Here is a 13478-nt window from a genome sequence, read left to right as displayed (position 1 = left end):
GATGTTGGTTCTTGCTTTCTATCTTGTCTCAAATAGGATCTCTTTGTTGCTGGCGGATGCACACACTAGGTTAGCTTGCCCTTGGCCAATCTCCTGACTCTCATTCCATATCATCACAGGTACGCTGGGATGACTGATTCATACGACCACAAAAGGATTATATGTGTTATATGTGGTTTCTGGAATTTGAAATCTGGTCCTCATGCTTACTCAGTGAACACTTTACTCATCCTACAGCTGCCCTAGTTCTACAAGCATATATATATATATATATATATATATATATATATATATCACAGGATGACCCTCAAAACAGTCACAAGCAGACAGGACCTGCAGAAATTCCATCTCCTAAGTCATGCTCACCAAGACCCATCAGTATGCACTATAGCAGTTCTTCCTCCAAGTGTTTTCCATGTGCTTATTCATTTCTGCAGTAAATAATCATCAGGAGCAAACTAAATATTAATCCTCTGCAGCAAATGATGTATTTAACGGAGAATGAAGTGTGTTCAACACTCATAGAACAGAACCACCATGCACAAAATCACAACAAGGCAAATGCATTTGAAGGAAACGGGACTGCAGTGATAGGATGAGGGAGGGTTCCTGCAAGAAATCAAATTAAAGAGCAGTCCAGAACACAATCAGTTAACTAGGTATTTAATGAGTAACTAGTTCAGATATAAAATAATCATGCAAGGCTTTGGGTGACAGGAAGCATGCTATATGTATGAACCTACAAGATTTCATGGTATTTAGGAGAGAAAAAAGGGGTGAGGTAGAAAGGAAGAGTGAACAGGAACAAAGGAAGACTGAGAATAAAACAAAGCCCTGCATAGAAGTGAAATCTCCTGTAGAAGTCATTGCTAGTGGAGCCAGGGAGTGGCCCAGCCTGAGCACAGGTCCCAGATGGGGGATCTGTAGCAAGCACAGCTGGATATATTTGAGAGATAATGTTATTAGTAATCTTTCTGGTTGCTAGGACAAAACACCTAGACAAAAGCAATTTATAACACCTCACAGGTACAGGGTACAGTTCATAATAGTGAGGGAGTCACTGTGACAAGAGCTTGAGGTGACTGGTCACTCTGTGTCCCCAGTAAGGAAGCAGAGGAAGATGAACACTTGTTTTTTGATTGGTTTCTTCTTTTCATTGGATCTATTACTCTAATTTATTGAATGTCACTTCCCACATTTAGGATTAGCCCTTCCTCCTTGATTAATCTAAGACAGATAATCTTTCATAGACATTTTCCGAGATTTGTTTTCACGGTGATTGTAAATCTCATCGAGTTGATACTGAAGTTTAACCATCGGGAGAAGAACTATGGAAAAATCTCATCTTCTATGTACAAGGGATTCAGATGCTCCAAAGTTGATACTTTAGAAGGTTACAATGATGAGATCAGTTCTTTCTGGAAATGTGTTAGAGATGGTTTGCAGGCTTTATGGTAATGATGCTAAACATCTGGAGAGACTGTGCTATAAATATCCATTTGGGAATATTAACATTTAAGTAGTGTTTGGAAGCTTGAAGAATAAATGGGATCTGTCCAGGGAGAATGTGTCCAGTGATAATAGGAGTGGACCAAGCTGGAACCCTAATGAATAGCAGCATTTAAGGCAAGAAGCTGGAGTGTGTGAGGAGACATGAATAAAAAGCAAATTGACAGATTTATAAGTTGCAACCATTTAAGGCATTGAGATGCTAAAACCATTGGAGATCCAGGCATGGTGGTTCACTTGGAATGCTGGAGGGGGAAGCTTGTAAGTATCAGGCCAGCCTGGGCTACATGGATTTTTATCTCAAGGTTAAACAGACAGCAGTGAAAATGAATCAAGTAACTAGAAGCATCATGAAGGACAAGCATCAACCACAGGACATGAAAGAGAGTGCCATCCAAGAACAGATGTTAGGGGGTAAAGTTATTATGAGATCATTGCTGTCAGATTGGAAGAAGTAGACTGATAAAGGCAGAAGTTCAGTTAGGTCAGACCAGGAAGTGAAAGAGAGAGGCAAAGGTTGGGAAGACTAGAGACATGAAATATCAGAAGATGTGTGTGTTGTAGGCTCAGGGAGAGAGTTCGTAATGAAGGGAGTTCAGAGGCTGGATTATTACAAGGGCAGGGTGACAACTGAAGACAATTGAAGAGAATGGTATTCAAGACAAATAATCGACTGAACTTGAGTAGATCTGAGGAACTCTAGTCTTTGCGAATGGAGGCCAATAGTTGAGGAGACTGTCTACATCTTTTCATCAAGATTTCTTCCATTCATCAGGGTTAAATGCTGAAGAGAGTACAGAGACAAACAATCCTACATAATAAAACAGATGTGGGTGAGAAAGGAATAGAGATTTTAAGTCAATGATATATTCACATACCTGAGCCTATAAAGGCAGCACTAACTGGACTCAATAGGTCAGAAAAAGAAAGGAGAAGAAGCAAGAGAGTAAAGAAGTAATTAATAGAAGATAACACGAGACTGAAAGGGGGTGTGAGAGTGTCTGGGGGAGTCAGGGTGGAAGCCATCTAAACATATTATATTTAGTTATGAAGTTATCAAAACAAGTAAAAACTGCAGGACTTATTTTTCCAGTTATGAATAACTGTATCTGTAGGTCAAGTAAGTCTATGATTGTGTGTTCTTAGAAGCAATAAACATAAATTCTAAGGAAAAGAAATGACAAGTTCATCGTTCTCCACTAAAATTCACTATGGTCTATAATTTGATTATGAAATATGCACACGCACACACGACATTGTGTACACACCTGTAACTTTTCATGATTTTGTATCCTATGTTACTACATTGTGATATTGAGACCCCTTCCTCATAAGTTTGATGTTTGGATTAATGAAGATTCATTACCTTAGTCAATATTCAAACAGGAAGGCAGAAACCATCCTAGAGAGTTCAAACAGGAAGAAATCAGAGCAAGAAGCTTGTCACATCGATGAGAGAATAACTGAAAAACCAATTAAAGTATAAAGAAAATCTTGACACTGGATGTAGGGTCAGCTACACTCACCCACATTTTGGGAAATACATAAAGAGATGGTAACTTCATTATAGCTTCTGGTCTAAGGCAACCTGTGTAATAGAAATCTGTTTACATGGCAGTGACTGACACCCAGAAGCAGGTGTCCCTAAAACCTGGAGCTAGAGTGTCCCAAGCTGTTATACACACTACAGAAAGGGTCTGGTGTAGCTATACATTCCACTTGCCAAATCCAAGAGACAGCCAGAGGAGGGGGCGGCTTTAGAATATAGATCATGGAAATCAGCTCAGAAGGAGAAAGACTGGGCAAGAATCTTAGGAAAATGGGTGAGGGTCAAATCATAGGCTTCTGGGTTTATCTGGTTCCTGGTCCTGGTGAACACTTCATAAATGTGGCATTCCTCAGTTACACCAGTCTGTTAGAATGAAAGGAGCTGGCAGTAGTTACTTGAGAGGCAAGCTGCGTTGAAGAGTGGAAGAATTACGTTTGAGAAGCTGCTGGTAACAAGTGAAGTGACCTGTGCTTCTGCTTAGACCCCCGAGTCTTGAAGTAGCTGCAGGACTACCTCATCACAAAGTTGGAAACACATTTTGGGAAACTTCCTGAGAACTTTAAGAACACTTTAATCATCTCTTAAATTTCATAAAAACCGCGAGCACTGTCTCGCTCTCCACATATTTCAGCAAGGAAGGCGATGCCTACCATTCCACTCTGCACCTCTGGGCCTCATGGCTGTTAACGTAATATCCTCACGGCCAGCACAACAGGATATACTGCTGGAAGGATCTTGTCTTTGAAGTAAAATGAAACCCTAAAGCTTTCATTTGCCTAATGAAAACTCCAGCCAGAAAGTTTCCCGGTGTCTGATCACATATGGAGTCTTCTAGGCTCATTTTGACTTGGGACGCCAGATGCTGGACCTGAGCTCAGCAGTCACATCCAAATTTGGAGCAGGTGCTAATTATCAGAACAGGAAACAGATACTCAACCCAAAGAAAATTCCTCCCTTCATTCTAGAAGGAGAGGGCTGCAGTGCCATATTCTAAAAGGAGACCTATTAACTTACAGCCCGGAGTTCCAGTCTGTGAAGGTAATTGTCTTCTGCCTGCCCTGTGATTTCTTGACTACTTGGGCATAAACATTCAGGTCCCACATTAGAGGGTTTTATGTAAATATGAATGTGATTTTCCCCCACACATAAAGGTGGTTTTCATTGAAGAGCAACATTAGACTCACTCTAGCAGCCAGCGTAGCTCGAGGAAAACGATTCCAAGTGAATGTGAAGAAATGGGCTCCAGCACAGATGTTTCTCTGTGGGTACCTCTGCCCTTCCTCCCTTTTCTAAATATACAAGACTGAGTGGAGGCTGTCAGGGTCAGGAAAGAGGAAGCTCTCAGACACCCGTGCAAAGCAATAATCTTCAAGTGGATGCCATGCCGACAGGGATGTGGTGTTAGTTACAGGGAAGTCAGGAGGCCGAGACGGGTAGTCAAAGAAAGTTAAAAACAAAATCAGTGTGAGGGGAAGGGTCACTGAGGGAAGCAGAGATGCACGTCAGAAGGAGAACATCTGTAGGCTTCGCGAGAGCGGACAGGGAGGCAGGACGCTTGCTTTTTTTGTTTTCTTCTTTCTGATGCATGCATGGTTTTGATAGCCTCTCTCTTTTTTTCTCTTAATATTCACAGTCCAGATGACTAATGTGTGGATGTGAGCTACTCTCTCTAAATTGAGGGTCACTAAACAAATGTTAACACTCGCTTCCTCTCAATCTGTTTAACTCTGACTTTATTACCAGACAACTCCTACTGACTCTCACTTCATTCACCAGACAACCCCTACTGCCTAGGTTCAGCTGGTGTCTCACGCTTGTGTGCCTGGGCCCTCAGGGAACACGCTCAAGCCTTCACTTGCTGCCTTCCTGAGATTACTTTCTGCTACTTCAGTCAGAGGAATTTGTGTTTCTTCGTTTTAAAAAAATTTCTAGTACCCAATGAAAAGTATGGTTTTTAAATATACTTTTTGTCATTGGAAAGAGAGATTGTGCCTACACTCATTTTCATAGTGTGTTATCAATTCAAGTCCTGTTGGACATCTACACTAATATCTTCTCATTTGTTTTTTATGTGTATAATTCTAATAAAACAGCACCATTGAAGCATTTTAAAGTACTGGTGGTCCAACTTTTCTGTTCATTTTGCCCCTAAACACATGCATCTATTTAGAATATTTCACCATTTTTTAGATACTTGTGTCTTCATCCTCATGTGGACATAGTCTTAGCATGCTGCAAGTCCCTTCTATAAAACAGCTACAATGAACAAACTCACATGTTTCCTTAAAGCTCAAGGAAGTTGACAGCCGGAGCAGGGATAGCCAGGCACTGGCTGTGCATCCAGCCCACATTCCTATCAGACTGTAAAGCAAGTGTATTACTATTCTCTTAGACATTCCGTTTCTATTTGATCTTCAAAATGTACAAAAAAAATATCAAACCCATGCCCCAGAACCTCCTCTTTTGTTGTTATAAAATTGCCTGCGTAAATTTACTTCTTCCCACCTGTTGTGGAACCACATTGTGGCCCACAGACATCCTGCTGTATTGAAAATAAGACACGGCTTACTTTGGAAACAGCCATGTTGCCTGTATTACAACAGATATGGATTGTGGTATCACAATGTGATTTTTAAGGACACTACTGTTTCTAACCCAATCAGTAAACTTGCAGGTCCATAACATTTCAAACCAGGCTGGCGGGCCCAGCTGAGATGTACTTCATGCTGAGAAAGGTGGGTAAAGAGTCAAGTTCTTTTCCAAGTGCCCCGGATCGGCATCGCAGGCACAGTTGCAACCTCTTAAGATCAGGCAATAGTGTTTCACTCTCAAAGGAACAAAAGCTATGAAACATGAATCTTTCACAAATGGTTTTGGTAAAAACATCTCATAAAGCTTCTGCAACTCTCTCTCTTTAATAGTTATAAAATGCTGGCATTTGTTGATGGCAAATATAAATCCTCCTGTATAAATCTCTAGTCAGGAGGATCTGAGCTACAGGCTCTCCTGATTTTCCTCCAATGCTGTTGTCTGTCTGCTCCAGAGACGTGTTTGCAACCTTTCCCTACAGCTCTCCCTGGGAGAACTCTTGCCTGCGTTCTGCACCCCCTCTTTCAACTTAATGGGACTTCCCTAGAAATAGCTTTCCTACCCCATTGTTAAGTCAGTTGAAAATCTCTTCTTTATTCTCTTCACCGTCCTTTTTCTGCCCATTCTTTCTGATATGTCATATATTCTAAGTCTTGCTGATAAAATACATATTTCAAAAATTCAGAGTCTCTGCTTGCCTTATTATCCTGTTTCTAGTATGCAATGTCTCTTTATTGGATGGCTCCTGACAAAGGAACTCTAGCGTTTCAGGCTGGGTTTTAGCAACGTGACCAGAGGAAAGCAATACTCCCAAGATACTCTAGGCCTCAGGTGTCTCTTGTCTGCCCCCGATTGGGGGGAATTGAAAGCAATCATGTCTCAGAACCCTGCAGTTGTCTTCACGGTCACCTGCAATTGAGCTGAGATTCCCAAACACATTCCTGCCATTGTGTCCTGAGAAGACTCTTTAAAACATCACTTCACTGAGAAATTTTGCATTAATTCATTTAAAAACAACAATAGATTCATTGCATGTTAAGTAATGCAATAATAAAAACAATCACGTTTTCAAAATACCTAGAAGAATATGACTATTTTACAATCTTGAAAATAAAAGGAGGCATTTGTGTGACATTTATGTAGCATTCAAAGTACTTTTAACCATAAAAATATCTCTTTGAAGTTTTGTTGCAACCTTTTGTAATCTGCAAGCCAAATACTATCACTCTGTTTTGAGGAATAAGACACTTTAGAGGCTATACTCAGGAGGTTTTCCACAAGCTTTGTCCAAATGCACTGAGATTCTGTCTTCTCTCTTCTAATAATTTCTGACAATTTAGAAGTACAGGAAAACTAAGCAAATACTGGTCTTTGATGTTATCAATTTCTATGACTGAATCTCCTGAGAATTTGGAGCATGGCTAGTTTGGTTTTCTATAGACAGTTCTTCCAAAAGGCTGAAAGAGATATTTTATCATTTTACCACATTTCTTCATTATCATTGATGAGAAAGAACCAAGAGAGCTAGAAGAAAATCAAGCACATTTTTCTGATGGAGAATGGGGTAGTGTATAATTTATAGCCGATGTATTCATGGTTGAAAATGTTAAACTTCCCATTTTCTTATCTTTATGATTATGTGATTCAGAAATCTCGTCTACAATTTGATAGCAGAAATGTTTTACTTCTCAGGTTCTGCAAGAAGAAAGTTCAAGGATTACAGCTCTGTAAATGGAGGTTCAGAAAGGGGTACTCCTGGCTGATTGCCATGTCAATATTAAATATCCATTATGTAGATGTTCACTCTGTTGCTAGTTTGTACAGAGTTTGAGTTCACGTTGATTTCTACCACATTTGTTGGCTCAAGCTAAGTTAGGACAACATGGAATATGTTTTATTCTTGAGGAATATTGCTGTGTGAGACACCCTATAAAAGTTAAATTTATTTAATTCTTGCAGCAAGTCAACACTTTTATGATTAATATGGCTATTGACCACAGCCTTTTTATATACTATTTCTAGTTTGTGTTTGAAGATCTCAATAAATCATTGAATTTCACTGAATTTGGGGCACTGCCTGAGAAACTGATCCAGTTTATTGAGCCACACACAACAGATTTGCCATAAATAATAACATTTTATTCATGGCTTTCTCCACTCCACTTAATAAAACATAAAAACAAATGATGGAATAAACTTGGAAGACTCATAGTAAAACTGGGTAAATTCTTACTTTCCTAGCCAGAATACCCTTGCATTTTCTACTGCCTTATTCAGATGCATGCGTACATGGTACCTGGCATTTTCTTTCTCTGACCATCAGTAGATCAATCTTATTCGGTGTGGATAGATTTTAGACATTGCTGGTTAATTTTCAAGGTTGTTTTTATTTATGGATCTACTGAATTGTGTTTTTACTGAAAATAGTTAATCTGGAACTTTCTGAAGGAGGTCTGTCATAGACTTCAGTGTTTATGGGCCACCAAACAAAAATGTTCCTTTCTGTGTAGACTGCAACTTTTGTGACTACACACAATACTTAAGTAAGACACAAAGAAGTATATGGAATATAGAATATAGGAATTCAACCATCTGTTTTATCTTACCCATCCTTTCATTGTTAAAATGTGAGAATATTATCTATCAAAAATAAATGTCTTAAAGCTGGAGTCATAAATGCCCTCTTTATTTTAAGGAAGAGGCATGAAGACTCCTTCCTTCTACTGATTTTCACTCATGCACAAAGAGTAAAGTAGATTAACTGGTGAAGAAAATAGCCTGTTGTTAGTTTTCTTTTCATTTTGAGTTACAGTTTCCATAGTCAATGAGTATTGGGTTGTAAAGCACCTGGCACAAGGTTGCAGAATGATCCAAGTACTGCCTGGATGTGGGCACATAATTTTATTATTACTTCACATCAACTTGTAGCTATCAGATTTCCAGATAGGACTTATCACCCACATTGTTGACTTGTTTGGGTCTTCCAAGATGACATAAAGGGTGCACTTTGTCTGTTATTTATAAAGAAAAGGTCTGAGAGTTTCACAAACCTCTGCTACTTGGCTGTTCAGACCTGGCTTCTCTGTGCATGTCTCTCCACCCTCTGCACAGAATGGATGCACAGCGGATTGTTGCTTGCCTTTTGACCACCCTGGGCACAGTGTGGGAAGCCTATTCTACAAAACAATATCTTATCTGAAATAGGGGCAAGACACACACAATTACTCACAGAGTTATACTATTTCCTCACCTTCTAAAAGTACAAAGGATTGGGTAAGAAATAAAAATTAACATCAATTCATCAAACCTTCTCAAGGGTTTATGGAGGAGAATAGACAGGTGCTACTTCATCACCGTAGAGGTAAGGAAATTAATTAGGAAAGAAATTAACTTTTTGTTTAAAGTCACCAAATAGCCAACCTATCAGTTTAGGCTTCCGGTGAGGTGCAGATGGCACAGGCTCATATGGGATGGGGATGGCTGAAGGAGGTTTTAAAGGGGGTTAATTATAAAATGACAATGAAAGTTTAGGGATTTTGGCCAGAAATTGTACTATATAGAGGCTGATGCCCTCTGGGAACTATTTGTATTCCTCAACCTGAATGGACAAAGGAAAGTAGTGCAGGATTCTCAGAGTAGACCAACTATCATGCCAGATGGCCTTCAATAAAAGGCCACAAGCTACTTACTGTTGCCCAAAAGGGAAAAGGAACAGACAGACTGACTGACCTCACTTTCTACCTATTCTTAAGTATCTTCCTGTCTCTCATTATCTCATGAAGGAAGAAAGAGTCTCATTTACAGTCCTGAGATCAGCTGCCCGAGAAACAGGGTACTTGTGAAGGAGAAAATAATAATTTAGATTTTTTAGACATGTATTTCAATATAAGTACCTGTCTTTATGCATGCCCTAACAATTTCTATGAACTGGATATATTTTTTATTTCTAATTTTTTCATAGAATTATACTTTGATTTGTGGTTTACTGCTGTGGGACAATGGTTTATACCCTGTCACTTGTATTTTAAATAAACACTGATTGGCCAGTAGCCAGGCAGGAAGTATAAGCGGGGACACCAGGCAGGAAGCAGAGGCGGGGCAATGAGAACTCTGGGAAGAGGGAAGTTTCAGTTTACAGTTGTCACGCAGACAGAGAGGATGCAGACACAGAGCAAGCAAGTTGTAACTGCCTTGCAGCAAAAGGTACCGAGCCACGTGACTAACACAGACAAGTATTATGGGCTAATATAAGTTATGAGTTAATAAGAAGCCTGAGCTAATAGGCCATTCAGTTTATAATTTATGTAGACCTCTGTGTGATTCTTTGGGACTGAATGACTGAAGGACCAGGTAGGACAAAAACTCCAGACAAACATTTATCATGTGTTCATTGCTTAATATTGTTTATGTTGTTTGTAATTTTATACTTAATATCCTATTGTATATAGTTTATATAGTTCCTATTGTATATAGTTCCTATTGTATATAGTTTTGTCTAGGGTTTGGATTACTCTTGTTTAGACAAAAAGAGGAGGTGATGGGGAAGCTTTGCTAACCAATTATCTTCAACAGGTGGGACCAAGTTAGGGTGTGGCTTTCTGGGACCCGGAGAAAAAAAGGGCACACAGCCCAGTGCCCTCTCTTTGTGGTTCCCTCATGGCATGGCTGAACTTGGAATTCTTGTTCCTGTTTCATGAGATTTTTTTCCCTTATAATAAATAAAAATATAATTGTTTATCTTTTAGCTATCCTGGTTATTTCCCAAATCGGGCTAACTTTTATAGTTTACAAGTCTATGTCTTGAGTATTCAATTGCTTAGAGTGGAAAATGTTTGAATATAATTTTAAAGACAGGGATTATGTTACTGTTCATGGGTCCAGCTTTTATCATAAAACCTATATGACATTAATGAAGAAGTTGAATCAGTGTGTAGTTATAAACATGTAACTTTACATATGAACATGTCATGCTAATTCTAAAGATACAAGCTATAAGTGTTTCACCAGATTATGACAATTTTATTGCTTCTCCCAATTTCTGGCTATTCCTCTAGCTCCCAATTGTACCTCTCTGGGCTCATGTAGTCCTAAGGTCAGCACTTGTGGGCACAGGGCTTTCATGCAGTATTTACAGTTCTATGTAAATTAAAGCATGAGATCAGCTTTATTAAAATCAAATTAAAAGACATCACGGTTTATTACTATAGGACCTTGATCACTTATTTATTGAAAGTAACTTTTCTTAGGTCTTTTAACCAAGATTAGCCATGGGAAGGTGTAAGGTGCTCAGATGAATCTATACTTGAAGATAAGTCTTAAGGTGCTGCTAACAGAATGTGTTTAGTTGTATAGAATTAGGGAAAAATGCCTCTAAAAAGCTGAGAAAGAAGAGCATGTGTGTCAGACTCTTCAAATCAATGCTCAGGAAACAGATTATACATAACCAAGCTTTTGATCAAAGAGGCCACATAGAAACCCTCCATCAATCCAGACTATTGCCAAAGCTATTGAGTGTTCTTCATAAACTGATGCTAAGGTCGTATTGTTGAAGACAACACCTATACTACTCATTTAATATGGAGAAGTCAACTGGTGCCTTCACCCCTACAGGCTAGTGTTCATGATACAGAAAGGTACTGTCCAAAGGAGAACAGCAAATAACAACCCAGCTACAAAATCTTACAGGATCCTTGCATAAGAATTTTGTGTTTCTATGGGATTCCCATGTATACAAATGTGTGTTTCTGCATCTGTATGTATTTCCTGTGGTTTTTCTTTGTTCTTTGACTCTCTCCCCCCTCTCATCCTATTTAGTTTGTTTGATTTTGTTTTACCTTATTTTATTATTATTCTGCTTTTTCTAAGAAGAGACAGAAAAGGTGTGGATTCAGAAAAGAAGGGAGATGGACCTAGGAGGAATTGGAGTAGAGAAAATTGTAGTTAAAATATATTATATGAAAAAATTATTTCAATGAAAGAAAAATAGAGAAAAAATCAGTTCTTGGATCCTCATTTGTTTAGAGGAGTGACTGAATTTTCTTCAAGGGTAGCTGATAAACAGACAGGTTTATAGAAGGTGTATTCTGTGATAAATTCTTAATAATTAATTCTTAATAAAAAGCTTACAGAGAGGCCCTATGTACCTACTAACACCTCTTAGTATCCCTCATTTCTCCAGTCTTCAGTATGCCAGGCAATTACTAGCCCACTTCTGTTAGATAGCTAAACCACAGAGAAGAGATTTAATAGAATTGTATCACTGTTACTTCAGCTCCCATATATAATCTCTATAATCTCTCAATATTGCTATCAATTAGTACACCTAGATGATGGGTTAGTTCATTATACTTTACTCATTTTTTTTCCATTTGAGGCCAAGTTTCTTGCTTGAAAATAGTATAGTTGGATGAAATCAATAGTTATCAAACCTGAGTATCAAGATAGTCTAGGGAGTTTTTTTTTTGCTTTGTTTTGTTTAATCTACTTGTTCTTGCCAGTGAAAAACCAAATCAGAAGGTTTGGAAAGGAATATTCAAAGTGTATCCTCTTAGGAGACTTCCTTGGCTAATGGTGATACAGTGGGGCCCACAGGCTGGCCCATATAATATGCTAGAACCCAGTGATTAGTGCTGGCTCTATCATCCTAAAGACCAGGGACCACAAGTGAAAGACATTAAGTAGAACAAGTGCTGGCTAGATGCCTTATTATACTCCAGAAGATTTTCGTTCTCGACAGATATATCATCACAACTTTAAGGAATCTATTGTAGCTATTATTACCTCTGCTACAGAGAAAGGTTCAGAAGACCAGGGGAAGGAAGGGAATTGTCACCAGAATTGGATTGCAGAGAGGGCTCCTGGCTTCTGGTGCAATGATTTTTAAATTGTAGCCGTTTTTATCAGTAGAACCATACTGAAGAAGGGTGCTTTAAATGTCAGTATCAACTCATTAATGCACTCTCTTTTCCTCCATCGCAGGCCAAAGGGAAGAAGTGACTTCTTCTGAGTGTGCTGTGGGTTTCCTCTTTAAACGAGCCCATTAAAAGTGCCCTCGCCTCTTCCTGCCTAACTACTCTCTCTTGGTTCTCAGTTGATGAAATAACATATACTACTTAAGATTCATATTTCTGTTCTAACTATGCCTTGAAGGAGCATGATTAACTTTCTCTGCTTCTTCCTCAGCAGTAAACCCTAATTGGTTGACAGCTTGCTCAGACAAACACGCAGCCCCTCAGGACTTTTATGGTGAAAGAAAAGAAAACATGGTCACAGATCCACCATTTTTCAATACATTTTCTCCAACAAACTATAGAAATAAGACTGCATCAGGAGGCTGGACAAAATAAATTACTCGACACTGACCCATAAAATGTGAAAATAACCCAATATCGTTCCTTCTATTTGGACTCTTTTGTCATTTGCCCCATATAAGGAAATCTTTGCAGACTGTAAATACCACCCAGGCATGATGATGCACACTACCTTGGTGAAAGACGTGAGCCAGAGAGCTTGTCACTATCTCAGTTGACCACTGATACTTTGTGCTTCCCTTTTCCTTGGCGAAGGTCTAGATACCATTTCCTACACTGCCAAGAACTACGGACTTTTAGAGAGACAGTTCTTGTCACCACTAACAGTCCCATGTGCACACGTACTGCTTAATTAAAGTGGCATAGTTCCAAACAGTGTTTGGCTTCCCTTGGCACTGCGGTGCATCCAAGACTTTCTCAAGGAACTGGGCACCACTGCATGCTTCTTTCTGGATGTTATGGGTTTGAGAACCTGAGGCTATTGTAATCATTTTATTATCAAGATAAAAAGCCTTGTACAG

The sequence above is a fragment of the Chionomys nivalis genome, chromosome 18 (assembly GCF_950005125.1).
Source record: "Chionomys nivalis chromosome 18, mChiNiv1.1, whole genome shotgun sequence".
Classification (NCBI taxonomy): Eukaryota; Metazoa; Chordata; class Mammalia; order Rodentia; family Cricetidae; genus Chionomys; species Chionomys nivalis.
This window is presented reverse-complemented; position numbering follows the sequence as displayed.